The 26,227-nt window shown below is 35.2% G+C and overlaps 1 long non-coding RNA gene across 1 annotated transcript in view; it reads right to left on the bottom strand.

The window, feature by feature from the left end:
• LOC129252983 (uncharacterized) overlaps positions 1-22,443 on the bottom strand; it is a 51,812-nt gene extending 29,369 nt beyond the window's left edge. The window contains exons 1-2 of the long non-coding RNA XR_008583687.1: positions 22,338-22,443; positions 21,711-22,279 (exon numbers count right to left, since the gene is read on the bottom strand). This is a non-coding gene — a long non-coding RNA (uncharacterized LOC129252983). The remainder of the gene's footprint in view (positions 1-21,710; positions 22,280-22,337) is intronic.
• Positions 22,444-26,227: the final 3,784 nt, after the last annotated feature.

Here is a 26,227-nt window from a genome sequence, read left to right as displayed (position 1 = left end):
TTGCTTACTTTTCATTATGGCGGTCGCGCACAAAGCTTTGAAACACAAAAATTTATAATGTGCAAGTATTTTGTTCTAATGTATACCACACAAATTCAATTACCTAAAAATTGGTGAAATGAACAAGTGAAAGGTAGCCAAGGATGTTCGTTTGAGTTCCACAGACAATCAACGACTAGAGGCTTCCAAACCATCGCCTAGCGCACACTTTCCACGAGACAGTGACAAACAAAAGGATTCAATTGAGCCAATGAGTTTTTCTGGGCAAACGCACAACATCACTCTTCGCTTTGTTTGCTTTCGTTAAGCTATCTTTATTTACCCCAAAGTATGTAGTGTAAGTAAGTAAGTGAGTAAGGATCTGTAAGATGGCAATCTATCAACATAATTGATTACATTCGATTAGTAACCAGTTTTCAATGGGTGTAAATATTTACAACCGAGTAAGTGAAATACACGTAGTGCAATGGAGTAAAATTGAGTGAGTTAAGGGAGGAAGTATAAAAGATTTCATTGTAAGACAACGCACTTGATTCATTTTGACGTTGTGTCCATTATGTGTTTTCACAAATCGCCGATTAATTAAATATTTGCTAGAGCTTTTACGTAGTTTGAGTAAATGATTCCTAAAGCAAGTAAAATTCACTAAATAATGGCTCGAGTGCCTTCAACGAGTTGTGCATGGAATGGCTATCCCCATGAGCGCTACATTTAAAACAATTAATCGGCAACTTTGAGATGCTAATTTATAAATGGTAGCCGAGATTGCAGAAAAGAAACTAATTTGAAGAAAGGGTGGAGAAGTTTGCTTGGGTGGTTAGGAGGGCTATTTATTTTTTAAGCAACAACAAATCTAGTAGAATTGCTTTGAAATATATTAAAGCATTAAATTGTATGTGTGTGTGTGAAGAGCAATGTGGGTCAACAAGAAATACATGCAAATACTTTACTTCAAGGATAACCCTTTAAAGGCAGACAATTGTGAAGAAACCCAGCGTTGAGGGTCACTCGTCGCTCTACCAGCTGCTTTCTGAAATATCTGAGATAAGTGGGTAAATACGTCTTTGCCCTTAGTAAAGTTGTGTATGTATGTATAATATGAATGTGCGAGTAAAATGTCAATGGTCAGTTTCCACTTGGCTAGCGCATTATAACCGTACCTGATTATCCTCTCAAAAATTAAAACAACCAAGGAGAGAAGAAGGCCTGCCGGCACGCGATAGATCTACTTTAATGGACCCATACGCGTACTAGAGGACAAACGCGCAAACACATTCTTTTGTGCTCAACCTTCCATGTGTACATTTCTCCACATCGCAGTAAAAATATTTTCCAGGTCACAGGTGCTTTGTCCGGTTTAAGACTAAAGTTATAGCGCGACGGGACAAATGCCGCTGACAATACATTGCGTATACGTTACTTTTCATGCTTTGGTTACTTCTTTTTAAAATTTTTCCCCTTTTTATTTGGTGTATTCGTGTGGAAAATTTATGAACGGTGCACATTTGCCGAATTTGCAGCATTTTCCTATAACAATACTTTTGCAGGCTTTATTTATTTTTTTATATTTGTTATACTTTTACTTTTTTTTTGATAATTTTGCTCTTTTTAGTTTGGTGCCTTTTAATATGTGTTGCTGACAGCCCTAACTGACAGGCGAACTTGGCATTTTGCTGATGTTTGCGCTTTACACTGCCCGCTTGGCTGGCTGGCTGACCGGCTGAATGGCTATTGTGTAGAGCTTAGGCTGCACAAACACACATGCCAGCACATGTGCGCACATATAAATACCTACTCGCACTCGCATGTGTGTCTTTGTATATTTCTCTTTTTGTCGAGCATCCTAAAACTCTAGCATTCTGACAGCAACGGGTGTTATTTGTATTGTAGCGTACTTTTAAAAGGCACAATAAAATCATTCATGTTTAAAAAAGATAAAAAATGTATACAAAAAATATCTACCTACGCAGGAAAAGTGAAAAAGTTTTAAATTGCGCAGAAGGATAGCGCAGCCATAATTTTGATTTTAAAGTTTTAAAGGCCCTATAAATATTGCGTAGTTTTCCAAAATTTCAGAAACATTCAGAAATATATTTTGCGCTCGTACGCTCTAAACATTAAATAGTGGAATTCTTGAGTTCTTGCAAGATAAAATATTAACAGTTATATCTGCGTAGGTATTTTAACATTTTACCATAGCCTTGCTTACCTTTATTCAAAGTAGCCTCTAAAGCATTCAACATACCGCGTTAAATCTTTTGCCACATTTGAGTACATATATAGGTATGTTTGTGTATTTCTATGCTTATATATATACATAAGTATATACTTCACTGCATTTTCTGCTAAATATTTACAACGGGCACATATGCAAGAGTCTTTACAAGCAATCAATCATTGTGACTTTCCCTCGTCTGCCTGTCTACTCAAGTGAGTATTAGCTTTCCTCGCTTTAGTCCCTATATGGAAAAATGTTCGTAAATACACATACATATTTATACGCTGAATGCTACAGACATTCAACCTAAGTACAAGTAAAAAGTTCTTTATATGTTGCAGTTTCGAGTAATTAGCCATTCTCTTGGGTAATGGCCTTATAATATTTAAAAATATTTTTTTTATTGCTTAAAAATCTTTAGTCGATATGATCCACAAAACTAAATTATCTTTAAGGCTAGCTTGAAACCTTGCGCAATGGCAAGGTCTTAAAGAAGCCATACTTTGCGCGGCAAATGAAATTATTGGCCGCGAAGCTATTTCCAGCAACGAAAGGTATGACGCTGAATGCAAAAACAAAGCCTATATTAAAAAAGTGCTCATAGTAATCTAATCAAGTATCAAAAAAGAAGAAAAGAAGCCTAGAAATTTATAAAAAAAGATTGGAGATTACATGAAAAAAGAAATGCAAAGCATTGAATAAGACTTCCGAACCAAATAATATCTATGTACCGTAGAATAAGGAAACACATGTGCCAATATCGGCCGCAAAATGGCTTGTAAAAATAATAACGGTGATTTAGTGAGCGATAGAAAAGAAATTCTAAATATCTGAAAAGAACATTTTAATAAGCTCTTATATAACAATGAAGATGAGGCTTCTAGTGATACTGTATGTACAGTAGAAAATATCCCACAAAATGAGCAACAGGGAAGCTAAAAAACTACAAGTCAAGTGGAGAGGATTGTATAAATACAGAGTTCATAAAATATGTATGTCAGAGAAGAGTTGATTAAATAGATACATCAGCTAATTCTCGAAATTTGGCGAACAGAAATACGCCTAAAGTATAGTACACAACAGTAATAGTTCCAATTTACTTCGTCTTACCATAAATTCTGTGACAAATTTTACAATGCATACGGCGAGAACAAATTCGCAGTAAATAGTTCCGTTATTTTTGTCTTTGTTCGTATGCGTTGTGTACTCACAAATTATACTCAGTTTCGTGACGAATTTTACTTGTTAACAATTGAGTGGAGAGCTAAGTAAAATCGCATTGCAGTGATTGCAGTACAAAAGTGTGGTAAAAGTGCAAGTGAGATTTACGAATTGCTGACAAAACTTAATATTTCTGGAATGTTTGTTTAACGCACAATCAATCGTTTTTCCCAAACGTCTGAAGTAGCAGACAGAAAAAGAAGTGGCCGCTCTCTCGCAGCCGCAAAATCCGTTCGAGAAAGATTCCAGAGAAATCTCCTTAGAAAGCAGAAAATCATGTCCGGGAAATGGTCATGAACAGATCCATACCAAGACTAATTACTGGCCACATTTTGACAACGCGTTTGATGAAAATTAGACTCGACAGAACCAAGCAGCTGCCTGGATGGCATGCGGTTAACGGCCATAGAAATATTTTTTTCACAGATGACAAAATTTTCATTGTTGAAGAAATTTTCAATAAGCAAAGCGACAAAACCTATACTAAAACTTCTAAAGACGCAAAAAATGTTGTTCCAAGGATACAGCGAGGCCACCATCCAGCCTCCGTAATTGTAAGTGGCTTGTAAAGACGTTACATATCTTCATTTTTGCGGAAAAGGGGTTAAGACCGGGGCAAAAGTGTACCAGGAGGATATCTTAGAAGACGTGGCGAAGCAGTTGAGCACTACTCTCTTATATGGAGAGCGTTGGATCTTTCAGCAAGATTCCGCTCCAGTCCAAGAGCAAAATCCACCCAGCAATGGATAAAAAGGCTTTGAAGGCCTTTGAAGGCTTTTTTTCTTAATATTTACATGGTTAAATAAAACAAACTGAGTCAAACCACGTCAAGTGGGCCCCGAATTTTCCATCAAATTCCCGATTTTAAAATCAAATGCATTTTTGGATAGAGAATTTGTCATATAATAATTGCTGTAAATAGTTTTTTTTTATTTCGCTATTTGTTTATGTTATTAACAATTGAATTTTTTTGCGTGATAACAAACACAACAATAATTTTTAACAATAATTTTTATAAACAATCGCAATTATTTTTGCGTTCTTCACGCTCTAAATGGACAATATTACAGTCAGATTAAGCGCACAATGCTCACCTTTAATAATCTGTAAAAAAAACTTTGTTCATCCAATCCGTTCTGAAGATATCGAATTTTTTGTCAAACTATGTAAGGTTTTGATGCGCAGTATTGTCTGGTGCAACGCGACGCGCTTCGCAGTTGGCCTTGCATTGTCCCATGGGATCATACGCTAAAACGTATAGCACTTAAAAAAGGATTAAAGATTCACAAATGAGGTGTTTCATTACCAGAATTTTTATTACATACATCCATATCTACATGAAAACATACAAAATTTAATTAGTAATAATAGTCTCGAAACAAGATGTGTCCTCGGAGAAGATTTTACTGCGAATCTTTTCGTTACTTGCAGGTCCGAAGTGATGAAATTGCCGCGTTTTTTTATAGCTATTGCCTCATTGAAGCGTTTGGAAATTTTTTTTTCATGTGCATCATGAACTTTTTCCGAACAAAAAACAAAATCTATCGATTTGAACGCACCTTTGGCCCACTCGAAAAGAGCTTTAGCATCGCGAATATGATTTCCAACAACACACTGCATACTTGCTTTTCGGGCTAGCCTTTTAAAAATACTAAATCCTTTTCGAAATACTAAATGTTTGTTTCGATGCTACCTCATCTGGTACCGTTGTTAAAATTTGAATTTTATCATTTGCATTTTTTTTGTCACGAAAAGCAGACTTTATATTCTCCACAAATGCTGAATTCAAATTTTTTTCCCTTGTTGAATATTTGCTCTCGCTGTATATTCATTTTTTTTTTTTTGTTGATGATTTCTGCTATTATCTCTTTGACATTCATATCACTTAATATCTCTATATATCTTCATACGACATGATTTGCAAACGTATTTACCGATGTATTGTTTGAATTTTACATCCCAGTTAGCGGTTATTTGGAATAAATTATGACGTACGCAATTATGACCTTTTTCCCCCAACGGATTGCAACACTCATTAGGTCGAACCATTTTCATAACAATACATAATAATTTTTTTCTAACCTCAAACAACATACTAGGAATCACAGCACACTGACACTAGAAGTTGCGGCGACTGTACGACTCTGCAAAGCCATGTTCATGCAAGTTCGTTTTTGTGCGTAGTGTCTCGACTGACAAAAAATTTGATATCTTCAGAACGGATTGGATGAACAAAGTTTTTTTTATAGATTATTAAAGGTGAGCATTGTGCGCTTAATCTGACTGTAATATTGTCCATTTAGAGCGTGAAGAACGCAAAAATAATTGCGATTGTTTATAAAAATTATTGTTAAAAATTATTGTTTCAACAAATACACAGTCTTTGAACGTTAAATCGATAGAGTAAACAATTTTCGGTAACCGAAATTATTAAATTTCATCAAATTATCAATTGTAGTTTCTGAGATATTGATTTTACAAGAATATCACGCAAAAAAATTCAATTGTTAATAACATAAACAAATAGCGAAATAAAAAAAAAACTATTTACAGCAATTATTATATGACAAATTCTCTATCCAAAAATGCACTTGATTTTAAAATCGGGAATTTGATGGAAAATTCGGGGCCCACTTGACGTGGTTTGACTCAACTTCATTAAAAAAAGTATTGTAATTTCATATCTATAACGGACTTAACATGTAACAGAACTGACTATAAGAAAGGGGACAAATTAAACTGTGCAAATTTTGTCGGACACTCGACTCGACAAATCAATGCTTTATTATGTCGCTGATATTCGAGAAATGTTATGAGTTCAATATTAACCCACACTGTCTCTTCATAGACCAAGCGTTTGATGAACTTAACAGAAATATACCGATTATCACCTGAAAATACTAGGTATATGCAAAAATATATAAATCTGGGTAATATGACTATCATTTACCCCAACGCTAAAGTAATAAAATAGTGAAATATCATATAAATTTGAAATGAAATCCAGCGAAAGAGCAGGCCACTCTCTGTCGACGCTTCTGTTAAATTTAGCACTACATTCAATACTGGAATAACAATGACAAGATTTTGTAATCGACACAAATATGCTGACGACATCGTCGTCTTTACGAGAAATAGGGAGACTCTTCAGAACGTTTTCATGTGGATAAATTAAGAAAAAACTAACTATATGACACGGTCCTTTCAAGATAGTAACACCATAATTTTGAGCTCATACAGGAATTTAAATATCTGGGCGGAGTACTCTATACTGAGTAAAGATTTGTCCTTCTCAATACAAGATCGCATTAATCCTATACAAACCACGAACGCAGGGTTCTAATCACGGGGCGAAATGTAACGCGGCTTATAAAGTCGCAAAGAATTACACAGATGGGCACGTCCTAAGAATGAGTAGCAAAAAAACGTGCAAAATTTGTTTGAAGCAAAACCAGATAAAGCGAGAAAGAGAGGCCGACTACAGCGAAGATGGTTACAAAACGTAGAAGATGATATACGAAAGATGCGATTGCCACAACATAGAGCGACAACAAAATGTAGAGATAAATGGAGGCATATTGTAGAGGAGACAATTATTCACCCGGACTGAAATGCCAATATGATGATGAAACTTTGCATATACGGTTCGTCAAGGAAGTGTTTGGACATCTACTTATTTAGCGACATTCAGACATATTGCTCAAGAAAATATGTATTTGTTCATGCTCTTTCTTCAATATTTGGTTTTATTTGACTAATATAAATAACTTATAAGCCAATAGTAGAAAATACGGTTATCTCTTTTAAAAATAACATAAAAATAAAAAGAAGATGCGATTTAAACTTCAAACACTTGACAGCTGAGCATTTTTACATTGTAGTGTGCTTCTCATGAAACTAATAAATTTTTAAACATCATAGTCATAGCCCTGGGATATCTTTGCCATTCCTCGAAAGTAATGTTTTTGAGCTCTGCTCGAGCTTTTGAGTGTTTTTTTTTTTACTTTTTCCTTTAAACACACCCACACATTTTCTGCAGGGTTAATATATCGGCTATGGGCTGGTGTATGCAGTACTGCAATAAAAAGAAACGGTTTCTTTCGAGCAACTCGTGAAGTAAAATTATACTTTTACAAAACTTGATGGACTGTTTCTTGAAATACTTCGACCCAAAACTCATCTTTAAGGTAACTAGGAAGATATCTTGTCGGAATATGCAGGTTGGCGGGTACTTTTTTACATAATAGGTTCAGCGCGGTCAGATACGTTTCGTGGTCTTCCATTTATAGTTTTCGGCTCCAGCCTGTTTTAATTTTTTACACTATTTATTATGTCATAAATAGTTTGTCAGGTTAAATAAAACTTTCTGATAATTTTTTTTTTTTGATACGTGAAAAAAACGGATGCACATTTAAGTAAAGTTCACTTAAACGGGAAGGTAAACATTATAGTTTTAAAACAATAATATTCGTAAATGCCGTCAAATCCCCTCAGCTCTTCCAATGAGAGCATACAGATTTTTTGCAGTGTGCGAAATTAGCAAAGCAAGTGCGGCAAGAATTCGATATTTTCTTAGTCTTTAGAATTTATGCAGAATTGGGCATGCAACTCTGCAAAACTTCTGGTCATACAACGACTGGTGAGTTGTTTGCTCATTTCTGCGCAAGTTCTGTGTTTTTCGTTCCTTGAGGATTGGACAAGGCAAACGCGATGCTTGTGAGTGTCTAACGTTTTCCGCTTTGATAAATAGAGGAAACGAACTCGAAATATCTACTAGAACCCCAGTACAGACTGGCGTTGTGCTCTGTGACTGTGTGTGTGAAAAGATTTTAAAGAAGTTCAACATTTTTTATTTTTGTCGATTGATATGACTAATCTTCAGCCCGGCTTTCTATGGTGTAGCGGGGTGTAATCTTTTCCTACTGGGAGCAAACGCCACTTGTAGAAACAGTTTAAATACTTATAACAGGCCAATCTCAATTAAAGATGTCTAGATTTCCACCACTGAAAAAACCAGTAATATCATCCTATAAACACATAGATTTTTACAAACGAGGCTGCTAATGAAAAGCGTCATAAAAAATTTTTATAATCAATTGCAATTTTTTCCGCTTAAAGTTTTCTATATATAAGTACAGTATAATATCCCCTAACGGACATCTCTTTTAGCCGGACACCTCTTTTAAGTGGACATTTTTTCTATACCAAATCTAAGGTAACGGAAGAAGTTATCCTCTTTTGAGTGGACACCTCTCTTGGACGGACAAAAGCTGACAGTGAGTGTCCGCTCAAGAAAGGTTTCATTGGTATCACGCACTGGATTCGTTCAAATAATGTTTCGCCATACTTTTGGGTGCACGTGTCCATTCAAATGGATCAAAATATAGATTTCTACCACTCAAACTCATTTTTTTGGTACACATTTTTTTGAAAAACAAAATTGGATGATTAATTTTGCGCCACTCCAATCTAACATTTTTCGAGAAACAATACAGAGATTTGTTTGCTCTTCCATTTCCTCTATAATAAAATACCCTAACTCATTATCATGCTTTGCCACTTAACCTTAATACCCAACCGAATGCACACCTTTGCTACACTAAAATATTCCCAACCACAGAATATCATTTTACGTACTCAATTACAATATCATTTCCAATGAATTTACTTACCACTTAAACCAGTTACGATTTTGTTATGCAGATTTCATAGCCGAAGTGTGCAAATATCTGTAGGTGTATATGTTCAAGGTGCCTGTGTGTGTGTGCGTCTGTAAACTGTTATGGATACGGCCACCGCAAATCAGACGTCACACGAACGAATCGCTGAGATAATCACTTTAGACTAACATTTAATGTAGGAAAATGGCAACGCAGAAAAAGTGTGGCATACCAACTAATTCTACACATGCACATACACTATAATATAATAATAGCAGAGAAAAGGTGGAGTTTGATAGACACATCCTGTTGGAATAAATGAAGAAGCTGACGCTTGGCGCCACAGTGCCGCACTGTGGACGGTGTACGTTGATTACGATGCTGTTGGGCTTGGCTCCAAACCGGAGCGGAATTTTTGCGCCACTTAAGTGGCAGCCGTGCAACACCAGTCATATTTCCACTACAAAATCCCAGCTTCACTTTGCATTCACCAACAACTTTGCATTTCAGTTGCCCTCCCGCCTTGAAGCTTGTGGTTGTACGAATGTCTGACAGCGCGTACGTGATGTGAAACTTAATGTTTCAATTAGAGGTGAATGTATGAATGTAGCGCTGCAGGTTAAGGTGACATGGCCGGCATGTAGCAGCGTCTAGGTGGAAGGTTGGCGCACTATATGCCGTTCACTCACATATCCTTTCGCTTTCGTAAACAATATAAGCAGATAGTCAAGAGCGCTCGACATCTCGTACCTACAATGTCAGCACTTATCGGGATAAAAAGTTTTTATAATGATCTGTTTTTGGATACCAGCTTCAGTACGCGTGCACCCGCATTACACCTACTTTCTGTTGCTGCGTCCTATAGACATTCTGAAACCTCTGGCAACTGTTTGCACGTATGTAGCAACGTCCTGGTACCCGTGTGTTTGCGTATGTGTGTGCCGTGCTGTGGTTAACTCTAAAGTGCTTTGCAAATTTTTACTTACTTTTCGTGTTGTTTGTACTCAGTTCAGTAGGGTTTTTATACGCTCTAGTGTTTTAATGTAATCCACAGATGAGAAACGAGATATAAAGCACTTTAGTTAATTTGTTTACACAGTGTTTGCCACGTTTTTTGTTGCACACATAATGTACCTACAATCGAGAATTGCAATTTTATAAAGTTTTGAACATAATCAGTGAAATTATGCTGGTTTGATGAGCTACATTTTTTTGCACATTTTTCTCTATTTTCGATCAGATTATTTGGAGTTTGAATTTTTTGCTTACTGATACGTATAAGTGTACGAGTATTCCTCTAAGCTCACATATACAGCTATTGTGCCATGACATCCAGCTGTGGAAACAAAACGTGGGTATTTACCAAAAGTCAGTCACTTGCCATTCATGTCCCGAATCGTGCTACCTGTCTTTAAAGCTCGATAATATCAAAATAGAAACTTAAGTCAAAGACCATGGCCTCATGAGCGAGGTGACTAAGTCATTGTGAAAAGATTTCATCTATCTTCCTTGTGCTAAGCGCAAGGCCCTTATTTGCCGAGCAAATTGAACTTTAAATAACTTCTGATATTTCCGTCTGTCTCATTTGTATTGTTTAGATATTTGAACGTGAGAGGAATGCAAGAATGGCTCATTTTCTCACCATATTTTGAGGAAGATAAGGCGGTGGTGCACTTTCTGTACATTTGGCTCGCCTTCGCTAGTATTGGGTGTGAGGTCTACAGAAGAGATTTAATGAGAGATGAACTTCAAGGCCAAGGATGATAGATTATCAGGTTTTTCACCCGATGTGCTGGGAAACAAAATTGTGAGAGTAACTTGGGTTGCCACGTCGCCGAGAACCGAATGCTGGCCGCTTACTTCTACACTTACGCATATTCACACACAGTCGTCCAATCAGTCGTTATTCAGATGGCAACGGAGTAAAATTAGTGGAGACTGAATTGATTTTTTCTTAATAACCCCGGTTACGTCAGGCAATCAACTTATTTCTTTAAAATCGCTGAGAGCCGATTAACGGTCTGATCTTGGCTACACTTCTAAGAATCTTTTCATCGATTAAGGGGTTAGGGGTAGTCAGAATTTTCAAAAAATTCATTTTTTTTTTTGCATTTTCTTAAAGTATAATGTTTTAAAAATACTGTGTAAAAATTTGAAGTGAATCCGACAAACACTTTTCAAGTTATTCAACAATTAACAAAGGGCGCTCGGCCGCTCCGGAGCCGATAGCAAAACTTTAAATGCGTTTTTCTCAAAACTATGTTTTTCAAACTGGTGAACACTGTAACTTAAAAACCGCTACGTAGATTTCAATAAAATTTATACAGCTTTTGAAAAACATAAAAAACTTGTGCCTGATCGAAGGATTTTTTTTTTCAAAAATTTCGATTTTTTTTAACAATTAACTATTGGTTTTTTGCTCTAAAATCTGGAAAAAATTTTCTGAGGCCGCCATTTTGTTCATTTTGAAAAAAAAAAAAAAAAGCTTCGATCAGGCACAAGATTATCTATTAATAAAACTAATTTTTCTTGTCCGATTGGTTTTAGATGAATCTGCAAGGACTTGTGATGTTCACCGCAAGGGACTTCTGGAGAAACGGGCTTCACACAAACAGCGATAACTTTTGCAATTATTAATTTTTTTTTTTGAAATTTTGGTGAAGTCAAGTTAAAACATGATGTTTTTATGCTATGTTTTTATTTTTGTTAGCAAAAAAAAATTCGTGAAAATCATCATTTTTTCGGGCCTCTGACTACCCCTAACCCCTTAATTCGCCAAAAAAAAGCACACAAAATTCCTTAGCCAAATGTCATCGGATGGAATCAGCCAAAGAGGAATTTGGCAGAAAACTTAAGTGTGAGCTAAAGGTGTTCCTTGAAGGAGTTAAATAGAAAACTAAAGCAGAAAAATAAAAAAGAGGTGTGTGTGTCAGCTCCGACACGCGACTGGAGTTTACTCCTTAAGAACGATTACCGTGATATTTAAAAATATATTTAATATGCAAAAGGAGTAAATGAAGACCTTTTCTATATTACTGGAAAAATATAAATTTATTTATTCTATTCGCTATAGTAAGCCACCTGGAATGAACAATTTTTTTGGGCTTTTTCTTTTTTCCACTTATAATAGCACTACAAATATCAAATAGGTATTTTTGATCCGTACTAAAATCTTTTTCACTGGATATATCTGGTAGTGTGAATATAATTGGTTTATAATTGACGAAAGAAAGCTTCTCACAATCCTTCAATTTTTTCTCTATTTCACCGTTAAAGCTTTCAGACGTAGAGCCATCAATGTATTCAAACAAATGTCTTAGCGGTAGTTCATTGGCGTGTAATTGGCAGGTGAACCATTGTAAGGGTTTTTGAAGACAATCTCCTCCAAAGGTTCAGACGATATCACTGGTATATGTAGGTTCTCAACGAACGCACAAGCACTAGATAGGAAACGGAAATAAGCACCAAAATGTGGGCAGTGTTATTTCTGACTAGAAATTAGCATCCACAAGGAAATATATATTTCCTACTGCACAAGGTAGGCAGTGCTATTTCTCACTGAAAATTAGCACCCACAAGGAAAATATATTTCTTGCAAGTTTTCACCAACAAAGTAGCGCCACAAGGTAGGCAGTGGTTTTTCTCACTATAGAAAAAGGGCAATGCGTCACTTCCGTCAGCGTACACTTCCGTCAGCGTACGCCAGTGATTCACACGATTTTACTACCCATATTTTTTTCATACCGTGGGCCTTATATAATATATCGTTTCTTAAGGAGCAAACTCCAAAAAAAAGCTTGAAAAACCATCCAACGATCCATCCATTGTTGAAAAACGTCAAGACATCGATCACAGATTAGAGGAAGAGTTCGGCCATACACCAGACAAAGGATGTACAGGTCAATTATATATATAATGCTAATAATTTTAAGAATTTACACAATTTTTTTAAGCAAACAAAATTATGTTTTTAATTTCTTCAGTTCCCTTACTCATTATGGCAAAAGTACCAATGGGCTTAGTAAGCCTTGGTCTAAGAAAACAAAATTGTAATACATTTGAACACAACTTCGTGCGGATATAAAAATCTAAATATCTTAAACCTAATACACTACCACGAAGAATTAAAAGTTTCATGCAAAATTCTATACAGTGCAGATTCAGAAAAAATTGATCAGCAATTTGTCCAGATCAAAATCCGAGATCATCTGCATTCATATGTAAAATAAAGCTGCCAGTACTAAAAATGTGGATAAAACAAGATGTTTAACATCAGCATTCCTCTTTCGAATGCAGTCCGCCCCTTTGTTAATTAGTAATTGATTTAACTTTCCTTCGCATTAGAGCTGTTTTTATTTATTCAGATATATTACATAAAATTAATGTAAATTGCTACTGATGCTGAACTAACAGAACATCGTAAGGGTATGTTCTTGTTGAACTCCATGTCGGAATAATGAATAAGCGACCCGAAGTCGAACATCCGCCCTATTCAACCAATTTTGCGCAGCACAGTGATTCGCATAGGACAAGCTAGACAAAAGTCGCCAGTAAATTTCTAAATTTTAATTATTGAAAATGACAAGTAATAATCTCATTATTACAAATACTAAATAATTTTATTTAGACAATATAAAACGCGAAAATATAAGATCAGTTAACCTACTACAGAATAGAGCAGTTTTAAATCTGGCAACCAAGTTTGCGAACAAACAGAGAGTTTATGCCGAAATTTAAAACATGCAAGACACGAAAGACGAAAGAAGGATGTAACTTGTTATTAAATTTCAATTTAAAGCTTAAAACTCTAAAATCAAACAGTTTCTATTTAAATACACACCTGAGTTGGATTTGACATATGACATATACTCGTATGGATGATGAAACCCCTTCGAATTAATAACGAAAGCGAAAGAGTCTGCGAAGACAATGGAAGGACCAAATTCAGAAATTCATCTGCGTTTGTAGTGAATACAATGAAGTCTTGGTCCAATCCTATAAACAGTTGAAGAGCTCATAAGAAACGGGATCTTATAAACCAAATACTCAAAAAGAAAAACTAAATTTTTATTTTTTTTAATTTTTTAAAATTATTTTTTTTGCATCGTTTCACGTTAGAGACACGTCAAGATAACCAAAATAGCCGTATGAATTCGAAACCATAAATGGTATTTAAACTGATTTTAAGTAATAACACCCATATGCATATTTAAGCTGATAGTTAAGGAGTGGTGATATAATGGACCTATAGGTTACCCCGCTTCAGAATGACAAAATACTAACCGCTGTTTGTTGAAGGAAATCGTTTCACGACAACATGAAAGTCTTATGGTGTATGGGAAATCTACTGAAAAGTTCTAATACCAGAATATCATTACGTCCAAATAATTTCTTAATGTTCAAATAGATCTCAAAAAAATTAAAAATTATCTTGGCTGCTAGAAAACAAATACTTTCAAGAACAAAGCCAAATTAAATAATACGAAATTTCCTCTAATTTCTTCGAATAAAAGCACATGGAACTTTTCTGTTTTACATGCTTTAGGAGTAACTGCAATTAGGAGTAATAAAAAGGATATTTATATGCCAAACTAACAACATTTTCAAACCAAAAACTGGTTGCTGTTTGCTGATGCGCTGGTGAAAACAATCAATGGAAAACGGACAATACTGGTAAAGTATAAGTTGGATGAAGAATGAGTAAATTAGAGAATTTGCGTATGTAATTTCAGGCTCATATGTGGCATACAAATTTGATAATTATATACAGAAATTAAACGAAGAAAATTCGAGCACCCAAACAAACAACTTCTCTAATGTCCAAAGAAAGATAGTTGAGTGGACATGAGTGCAATTTTATGAAAAACAAGCTGTGGAATAACAAAAGTACATAACTTAGGGCAAAACCTGCTTAATGATGAGGGGTAGATTTACATACTCGTGCCTACTCGTCAATTTTCGTTGTAGTGTAGTAGAGTAAATTTACCAGGGGTTGCTTATGTGTACGTGTGTGTATTGTATAAATAGCCGACGGAATATTTTGATTTTAGATTCCAAAGGTTAGATAACACGACAATTTTTCTTTTAATTAATTTCTTGTTTTTGGTCTTTTTTTGATACTTGAGTGGGCCATGGGTTGTATGCGTCAGTTGAGAAGCAACACTTTGTAGGGTTGGTCACACAACAACTACTTTAGTTGAGTTTGAGTTACGTGTCCAGCAGTGAAAATTTATTAAGATTTTATGCCGCATGCATGACAGCATTTATTTGGAAATTTGTTAATTTAGTATATTATATGTAAAGTTGTTAAGTCAAAACGTAACCTGACTACTAATAGCATATTTGGGAGAAACTTTGATTATTGATACCACAAGCGTTTAAAGGGAAAAGTAAATGTAATAAAATAAATTTTGTTTATTTATATATGTATACAAACTCTGGTGTAGAGTAGACTGACGATATTGGAATGATATTTTATTTAATTAATCGATAGAGCAAACCTATTTTTTAATTCATCGGGTGTTTTTTAAGATCTTGAGAATTTAAAATGATAATAAATACAAAACGGAAATATTGAATTTAATTATAATAAATTTGTTTTTATTATAATCTGGTAGATTAACTCAAAGCATTTATTTTTTTAATATGATATTCGGCATACGTCCGCCGCAGCTACGAGTTACATTGTCAGTTACATCAGTCCAATAAATAGATTGTTAAGCGCTCTGTATGTCAAGTTGTGCCGTCTTGTTGGAACTAAATGTCGTCGATATTTAGGTAATTAATTTCTAGAAGCAAAATAGAATGACCGAATGAATTTATACATGACTGTGATTCGGGGCTTTTCACAGAGGTGCCTATTGCTGAAAGCTTTCTGTTTGCCAGGGCATGACCAGAAGCGACTCCTTTGTTGAATTGTTCAAGCAGCTCAAAACCTTCAGCTTCAGCTAGGTGTTCACTGGATAGCTTCTTGATAACCATTATGAAGTGAACTAATGTGAGAAGGCCCGAGCTGTAAAAAATGGTCGCAAAGGGAGTGTGGACACCTTAAATTGCACCGCAAATCCCACTGTTGAACAATAGGTTGTGTCAGGCCAGTGACCCGTTCGTAAAAATCAACTTAATTGTGTTGAGAAAACGTAGTTCGGCCCTCTGCGCCCACTAAAAGAATACATTATCAAGAAATTAAACAAAGCATTCGCTTGTCGCTGGTTTGAAATCTTTTTCCCCATAGGTAGGCGTTGCCCAACTTCTGAGTGGATTTCCGTCCAGAAAGAGCTCCTCATAGAAAACTATCCGCTCATCGGCGGTAGCATAAAAATGTAAGAAAACATCAAAATCCACACCATGATTTGGTCGTTAAGCTCGGCGAAACACCCCCCGAAAGATGTGCTTACCAATTATATACATACATATAGCAGAATAAAGAATTAATAGTTAAAGCCGGCTTTTAATTTATTTATTGTACATTAATCTTTAATTAAATGTTGGAAATCGAAAAAAAAGAAAAAGTGTATGTAGACACCAGCATAAAATCTTTCTTTAATTTTTTATTTCATTGCCGCAAACAACGCTTGCTATTCGTTCTCAGTTGCAAGCACAAATGACATTAACAAAGCCGAAGATTTCTGCGTTTAACCGCACAACAACTTGTTGTACAAGCCCCAACAACATGCCCCGGCAGCTTAACAGCAATGCAACAACACTCGGCATTGCTGATGGCGCAATCTGCCTGAGCACAATATGTATATTCAACTGCACGCTGGGCGCTGAACTTGCACCCACACCTAGGCTATGCACATAACAACACCTCTCTAATCAACCTCTTTTTGGCCATCAAGACGTTTTGTTGCTACAAAACCAATAACAGCAATAAGAGCGCTTGTAGTGCAAATCAAGCAAAATGCCATACAATCGGAAAATGATAACAACAAGAACAACAACAAATGTTACGATTGCTACTACAACAACGCTATCGGATTTTAAACACTAATGCAAACGCTGTTCCCAATCAGTACTTGCCTCAGTCGCAGCAGTGACAGCATGTTGCGTGCAAGTTGTTGCAACTTTAAAGTTTATTGTTGTTTTTGTGGAGCAATTTCATGCCATTTGGTAGCTTAAATGTGTAGGCACATATGTATGTACTTGTATATATTACTGCTGCTGCCGCCGCTTCCTGTTGAATTTTCACTTTAGCCGTAATGGACTTTTCCAATTTTAACGTAGCATCATTGCGGTGTATTGCCGCTGCTGCTCCCACTATCACTCGTACAATTCTTTCTATGCGCCGCAGTTACCGCCGGTATATCTTTTACTGTTTGTGGCGTCTCCTGTCTTCGGTATTTTCTTCTTGCCATTTTCTATTGCACATTGCCCGCTTTTGGCCACTTTTCTTTGGTTTTGCCAAAGTTTTCCAATTAAGAATTCCATTCATACTACGAATGTGGCATAGAGCTGAGCGGCTACGAACACTTTTAGGCTATTTTAGAAATTTCGAATTTGAAAAGTTTTCCAAGTATCCATTTTCTTCGACGTTTTTATTGGAAACTTGTCGTCAAAGCGGCGTTTGGCGGTGAGCGTGGCATTTCAAGTTGTGGTGTTGCGGTGATTTTACTGATGTGAATCGCAGTAGAAGCATTGATTTGCAAGTGATGTTCAAAGTTTTTTGAAAAGCGTCAAAAGGGTACTCATAAACACTTAAAGTAATTGATGAAAAATAAATAAATATTTATTTGGATATGATATCATAAAAGTATGAGTTTATCAGTAAAAACTCGTTGATGGTAATGATGATAAATATAATAGATGTAAGCTTTATTGAAAAAGCAGATATTAGAAGATATGTGCGTAATTTAACACTTTCATCTGTAAGGTGATAAGATGTTTACTTTCCACGTAGCCGACCGACCTTCAATGGAATCGAGATCGGTTTAGAAAGCAATAGCGAAAGTTAATGAGAATCGTTAAACGGTAAGACCATATTTAAAGGTTCGTTAGTTTCCCATCGAACATTTCTTTGTTGTACGAAGTTAACAGTCAATACTTTCATATACAAAATCCTTCAAGCTCGAGTCTGTTTTTAAAATTCAAATTTTTAGTGGGAGCTCGTATCTTTATTAACAGAGTCCACAATTTGGACACCGATTCTTTTAGTAAAATTTAAATATTCAGCCATAATTCAGGCTCCATCCTTGGAATTTCGAGCCGAATATTATCTTTGAAAGCTCTATTTGGTGATATTATTTTTGTTTCTGTTTTATTCACTAAAACTCTATTTTTGGGCTTTCCGTTCAGAAAAGAGTCTAAGGCATTTCCATGTACTGCGGAATATCGTGAAATTGTTTTTCCGAACATTTTCACACGTAATGACCAGGTTGCTCGTAGGCTATGCGTGATATGTCGGACCTTTTTGATGAAACTACATATCGTCATGATCCGCAACACCAACAATAGGCCAAAAAGTTATTAGTATATCCCAATAACGCAATCTGCTGACGCCATTCGCATTTGCAACTGCATTTTGATATCTTCCGTTAGATCCGAAATGAAAGTGCATTGGAGCGATTCTAAGTCAGGTGATTCAAGTACTTTAACCATTGTCGTCAATTCATCTAGTTATTTGTAGACTCAAGTATAGTAAAAGTGAATTAAGAAAATTTAAAAAAAAATTTAATATTTTGAGATTTATTCAATGGACTTTTAACATTTCTATAGTTTTTTGTATAAAACATACATAAAAAAAATATTTTTTCGAAAAAAAAACTTATAATTTCTGTAGATATTTTTGAGAATATGTATATATTTTTTAAATTTGAAAACGTATACTTTATCTTAAAAATGTAAAAAAACTGAACTATAAACACGATCTTCCTACTTTAGTGCACACAATAGCAAGAGTATTATTATACAAAAAAAACAATTCTAAGAAAAAATTGTATTTCTGTTTATCGCTTCCTCCCATTATATTGCTAAGTTCAAAAGGAAAATATTGCAGTTTTTTACATTTCATGTAATGCATCAACATGAGCACTAAGTGTAGCTGCTGTAAATTTGACTACTTCAACACAGGCTTCTTTAGTATTGGATTTGGTTATTGTCGGCTAAGCTCTTCTCACGTCGATGATCAAAGGTTAAGCAGATTAGACTTTTTTTCCAAAAATCAATTTTATTTTATTTTTTTTTTATTCAAATCAAAGGAAAACTTCCGGAAATATAGAACTTTAGCCGAAAGAATTTAGTAAGGGCAACTTGAAACTAATAAGACTTTAGGCTCATTTCACTAACTTTTTCCAAAAACTACTACAGTTTTTTTTGCATTTTCCTAAAATTTAATGCTTCATTATTATTGTGCCAGAGTTTCAAATAAATCAGAGGAAAAATTATGGAGATATAGAACTTTAAGAGTGATATAGAAAAGCTTCCCTTGTGGTGCTTGAAGTCGCGACTTTGTGTAATGTCGCGGATTTTAATTACTAGGTGATTAACTGAAACACGAAAAGAAAGCAAATATAAAACCAAAATACAAAATGCCTGGAAAAAGTGAAATGTGCTATATAAGATGTATCAATTTTTTAACCAAAACACAGTTAGAACTTTAATGCTGCTCGAATTATTTGACTCAAGCTTTTCTAGTTTTGTATTTGTTTTTTATAAGTACTAACGGGTGATCAATCATGAGGTGCTTTTTTCAATAGTTAAAAAAAACAAAAATGTAAATTATGTTCAAAACCTTTATTTATCATTTGAAAGGACATTCTTTGACATTTACTTTTTGAATATGACTTCATTCAAATGTTGGCCGCAACTACGCTTAAGGTGGTCCATTCTGAAGGTCCAATTTTCAATCACTCATTCGAGCATTTCGACTGGTATGTCGTAAATAACACGCTTAATGTTGGCTTCCAGAGCTTCAATCGTAGCTGGTTTATCAGCATAGACCTTGGACTTCACGAATCCCCAAAGAAAAAAGTCCAAAGGTGTGATATCACAAGATCTTGGTGGCCTAAACGTGAAATCAGCTGCTCTCCGAAATGACTTCTCAATAAAGTCATTGTTTCACGAGCTGTATGGCAAGTGGCTCCGTCTTGTTGAAACCAAATGTCGTAGATTCAATTTCAGGTAGCAAAAAGTCCGATATCATGGTACGGTAGCGAGCACCATTCACAGTTACGTTGCGGCCATCATCATTTTTGAAAAAATATGGACCGATGATTCCACCAGCCCATAAACCACACCAGACCATTGTTTTCTCTGGGTGTAAAGGTAGCTCTTGAACCTGTTCTGGTTGCTCTTCATCCCAAATACGGCAATTTTGCTTATTGACGTAACCATTGAGCCAGAAATGCGCCTCATCGCTGAACAAAATTTTGCTCGAAACCAGTGGATCTTCTTCAATCTTTTCAAGAGCCCAATCAGCAAAACGGTGACGTGCAGGAAGGTCATTTGGCTTTAGTTCTTGTACGAGCTGTATTTTGTATGCTTTTAAATGAAGATCCTTCCGTAAAATTGACCAAGTTGTTCCATACGACAGTCCAAGTTGCTGAGAACGGTGCCGAATCGATTCATCGCGGTTTTCACGTACACTCTCTGCTACTGCCGCTATATTCTCAATGCTTCTTGCTGGACGTGGTCTATTCGGTCGAGAATTATCCACCAATGAATATTCGGATTCAAATTTGTTGATGGTATGTCGAATAGTGTTTAAGGCAGGCCGATTATGTTGACCATAATGCGGTCTAAGCGCACGAAAAACATTTGTCACAGAACGCTGATTTTCATAATACAGTTGAACAATTTGTAGACGTTGTTGCGGTGTGAGTCTTTCCATGATGAAATGCCAAACGCTGTTCAACAAATCCACGATGACAGTTTGCCACAACTCGAGCGCGATCTGTAAAAAAAACGCAAATGAAAAAAACTCCTCTTAATTGATCACCCGTTATAATTGTTTACTTAACTTTAGTTAACTTTTTAGTAAATCGCAGTTTTCATAACAGAAGCTACTGCAATATTCAATTCGATGCATTATTCCGTACGAAATAGAGGACAATTTGGAATTGTCTCTGCTAGCTTGTCGTATTTCCAAGCAAAAAAGGGATATAAGCAAATAAACCACGACATTAGAAGTACACAAGATATCATTATTTCCTACCCTTACAAAATTAAACATCTGTGAGGACATATATCGGCTTATTAAGCCCGATGGAAAAAACTACTATCTGAGTGGTGCAGATACAGGCGTTATTTTTCCTCAATTCCACCTATTCAAACTAAGCCCTGCTCTACTGTGTCCATGCCGACAAACTATAGTACTTTACGCCATACACGCGTCTTTTTGGCCTGGTCACACTTTTATCGCAAACTCTCATAGACGCTCTCCAAGGCGCTGCACCAAGTTGCTGCCCAATAATAATTTTATTGTTATGTAAGCCTTCGTAAAAAAACCAAAAAAATAAAAACAAATCAATCGCAGAATGCAGTAAGGAAGAAAAAGAAGGGGAAATTCTTCATGAATTGGTTTTTGCCACTCTGATTGTTAGCTGTTTTCAAATAGCAACCCTTCTCGACTTAGTTCGATTTTAAAGGCAAAAAGTTAATTTTTAATGTCTTACCGCACTTAGATGAAAAAAATCGCAGCAATTTTTATGAAAAAGCTGGACATTCTTTAGTGTAATAAAATTTGATTTTCACTCACGTTTGTTCACCAGTTCCATGGCGCTACTCGGCAGAGCTTTGGATATAGTGTTTTTCCTTCTTTTAATTGGCGATTAAGTTGCTCTGAGTTAGAGTTGCATACTTTCACTTTCCAGTTTGTTTTGCTTGTCTTTCGTTTTCTTTTAACAAGTTCGTAGAATATTCGGATACAAAGGCAAAACTATGACTCAAGAATAATTTGCCTTTCATAAAGTTTTCTAGCGTTGTTTTTCGAGGTTTTCGAGGCATTTGAACGTTTAAGAGATTCCCAAAATATTTTGCCTACAAGTTAAATTTTATCAAATTGTGTCCTAAAGGACGTTATTGAGATTGAAGAGCTTGAGTAGTATTCGATACCTAAAGGATCTCTTTTAGTAAGCGTAACATTTATAAAACATCCTAATCATGTTCCATACTAGGTTTTGTACATTTTTTTACATACGGGCATGTGTAGGCAGCCGTTTCTTCAGTTGTTCACAGACGAATACTAAAAAAAATCTTTATTAATTATCTATTTGAAAAGTATAACCAGATATAATATTCACCTCTTTCCACCTGAGGCTTTTGCGGGCCCTTATATTGAGTTTAGGTTCCGGGCAACTACTTCATCTCGCAGCCTTTACTGTGCTAGCGGGTTTGTTTGGTTGTTATTTCCATCATGAAGCAATAATTAAAGGTGATGTAAGTAGCCTAATTTTCACCCTGTGTTAGCCATCTTGAAGCTACTTAATAAATCCGTGTTGTCCTCTTGGAAAAGCTACTTTTTATTTCAGAGCAAATTCTGAAGAAAAAGTACTCAAAAGCGTAGAAATTAAAACTTTTGCTGAAAAAGTTAGCAGGCAATTCTGTTTTGCCTATTCCATTTTGCTTAGACTTTCGCATCATTAAAAAATCAAATGTACATATGATTAGCGGACGTGACGAAATAAAAGTGGTTTTTCCTCGTTAAGAATTTCCACTATTCTCAAGTTGTTTTATTTATTACTTCAGTGTAGGCTTACAAGTGGCACATATAGATTCCAATCCGATGCATGGTCAAAACACACAACAGGGCCCGCCATCTATCGTTACGGATTTGAACTAGGTATTATTTGAAGAATGGTAACACCTAGCTGTCATCTGATTTGACAGAAAATTAGTTTTATTCTTCCGCTGAACGAAAATGGTTGTGTATACGCTCAAAGAACGCTGGGAAATATTGCGACATTACTTTGAAAATCATGGTAATGTTGCGGAATGTGTACGAAAATTACGTACGGCAATGGGAAGAAGAAAAGCACCGAATGAAGCGTATGTGCGTTAATGAGCGAGGAGTGGCCGTAACCGTCAATGCATTTGACGCCGTTGGATTATTATCTTTGGGGTGCCGTCAAAGACCAGTGTTATGCCAACAAACCAGCAACAATTGATGCACTGAAGCCCAATATACGCGATGTGATAGCTGAAATACAGCCGCATACAATCGAAAATGTGTTGAAAAATTGGACCGATCGTATGGGCCGAGGCAGCCATGTGAATGAAGTTGTGTTCCATCATTATCTGGAAGGATTGTACTTCAAAATAAAAAAACAGTTTGGAAAAATATTGAGTAGTTTCTTTTTTATAGCATTTTTAATTCCGTAAAGTTATATGGCGGACCCTATATATGACACAAATCCATGGGAATGGTTAAGTTAAAAATATAAATAATTAAGTACCACTTATAAAATTACATAAAACTATTCTTTGGCTTACAACGACCTTTTTCAATTTTTTACTACATTTTCAGAAAGGGGATAAATTTATGCCCTTTTTTCCCTTGCTTCCAAATTGCATCAATGGATTAAGTAGCATCCGAAATCAGTTGTCAAACTTTACTTAACCTTGTATAATTGAATCATGATTTCCATTTACAATTTGAAGATCCTTCACAAATCGGAATTATCATTTCATTTTCTTTGTTCTTTTTTTTTGCTTTCTGAAATGTCGTGCTTGAATTTGGAATTTGACATTGTCAAATTGATTGTCAAATTATGGCGTGCTGACTTTGGTTTATAAAATATTTTAATCAAAATGGAGTGCTATAAATAAGTAATAAAATTTGCTTTACCAGCAGCAGAGCCTCAGAGTGGTAATTTGGTCTATGCGCTCCTTCCTTTTTCTTGTGGTGAGGATATCCAAATTTAGTCATTTAAATTTGAGCCTACATCCGTAAGCACTTCGATATAATTTTTAATTAAGTCGGGGAATGAAGCTCGCTTGTATGTAAGTATACCTGAAGTATCGACTAAGTTTTTAATTAATAAAACAAAAAATGTATGATATGAACAAATTAATGAACCTTTCTATAAGATAGAATTCAAAACGCTTGTCGTTAGAATACTTTCGGCTATGAAATTTTCATATTAGCCAGCCTCAATCTAAGGCTCACTTAGCAGAGAGTGAAATGATATTCCAAGAGGAACACCAACAACACCACTAATTCAGAAAGCTCTCGTTCGATTTCTAAATGCCAACTAACTACAAATATATGTGTATACATTTTTTATTTCTACAATACATAGAATACAATTTTTTTAAAGGACTTTAAAATCGTTTAAACTTTCCTTATCAGTGCTTGGCGCGCGTGTTCAGGTGAAAAATGTGCAAGCAAAATTAGCAAAAAAAAACCAAGGGAAGAAACTACGTTCATTTATTAAAAATTATTTAAAATTCAAGTGGGCTTAAATCTTTCAGATCAGCAACTGGCAATCAATTGCAAACAAAATCCCCACAAGACGTTGTCAAATTTGTCTTCACTTGCCATTTGATATACTAAATCGATTATTATTTTTCACCGCGCCTGTCAAATTGTGCCTAATCAAATAAATCATACAAAACGCTGTGCTGCTTACTGACATACACACATTTGTGTCTATGTACCTTTTTAAAATACCTTGAGGAGAAATAACATCATTCATCATTGCAAATAACCAACAAATTTTTTCATTTACTCGCACAAACAACAACGTCAACCAGAGCGCAAACATTACAAAATTTGCAAAAATTGAAAGCAGCTGACAGTTTTACCTTTATACGGATTTTATAATGCTTTTGCGAGCGATGGGATGTAGATGTGTGTCCGGGATTTTGCAAAATAATTTTACGAGCTGACGTCATATTAACTACAAACACTGTGATTTATTTACATGACAAGTATTATGGGTTTTTTATTTGTTGCGGCTAAAAGAGCACGGAAAGGAAGAAAGATGAAGGTGGGTAGATGAGACAAGGCCTTGGTAAGGCAAAATTAGGGGGTTGCGATTTAAGAAGAAGAGCTTTAAAGTAAAATAAACTAGAAATACACAGGGGAGCAATTTGGTTTAGCATTGCAAGAGCAAAAAGACGGTACACAAATATCGTGTGCCTGATGAAGTTGATATTATATTTAAGGGAAAGTGACAAATCGAAATTTTTGGTTTTGCAAATTTATACTAGGAGTTTATACAAAGGAATAATTACAAGATAGAAATAAGAATAGGTATTGGAATCGGAATAGGAATTGGAATTAGAATTGGAATAATAGGAATTGGAATAGAAATAAGAATCGGAATCGGAATAGGAATAGGAATGGAAATGGGAATAGGAATAACAACAAAAATTGGAATAGAAATAAGAATAGGAATTGAAATAGCAATAGGAATTGGAATTGGAATCGAAATGAGAATAGGAATAGGAATAATAGGAATTGGAATGGAAATAGAAAAAGGAATCGGAATAACAATAAGAATTGGGATCGAAATCGGAATGGAAATGGAATGGGAAAAACAATAAAAATTGGAATAGAAATAGGAATCGGAATAGGAATAAGAATTGTACTCTTAATGTGAATAGGAAGAAATAAGAATAGTAATCGGAATGGGAATAGAAGTAGGAGCAAGAATAGAATTCGGAATGAAATTTTAATCGAAATAGAAAAATGAGTAGAAATAGAAATCGGAAGAGGAATAAGAAGCAGAATGAGAATAGGAAACAAAAAATGGCAGGTAAAGCAGATTTGTAAATATTCTGAAAACGGGGCGAATCGTTCCTTAGGTGAAAAACTCCGAATTTCTCCATCTTAGCGTCACTTTTATGAATCAGATTTGAAAAACTCTTACTTTGACACTAACTAACAAACATTATGGGTAGACAAATTGACCTATCGAATACTACCATAGATAGAAATAATTTTCTCCAGAACCAATTTTTTGGATTATAGTCAGCAATAAAAAGATAACGGATCTACATTTTGATAAGTTTTGACTATTTATTTATTTATTCTTTTGCTTAAACTATTTTTTTTATAAAAACATGGTTAATCATTATAATAGACACCATATCGGTTCAAGTTTCAAACTTTGTAAAAACTCGAAAATTTTAAACCAAAATACAAAATTGGTATACAGTTTAATAGCAGATTAAGTTTTATTGTAAT

This window comes from Anastrepha obliqua, chromosome 1 (genome assembly GCF_027943255.1).
Source record: "Anastrepha obliqua isolate idAnaObli1 chromosome 1, idAnaObli1_1.0, whole genome shotgun sequence".
In the NCBI taxonomy this organism is placed as follows: domain Eukaryota; kingdom Metazoa; phylum Arthropoda; class Insecta; order Diptera; family Tephritidae; genus Anastrepha; species Anastrepha obliqua.
The sequence above is the reverse complement of the archived record's forward strand: the minus strand, read 5'-3'. Positions and strand labels throughout refer to the sequence as shown.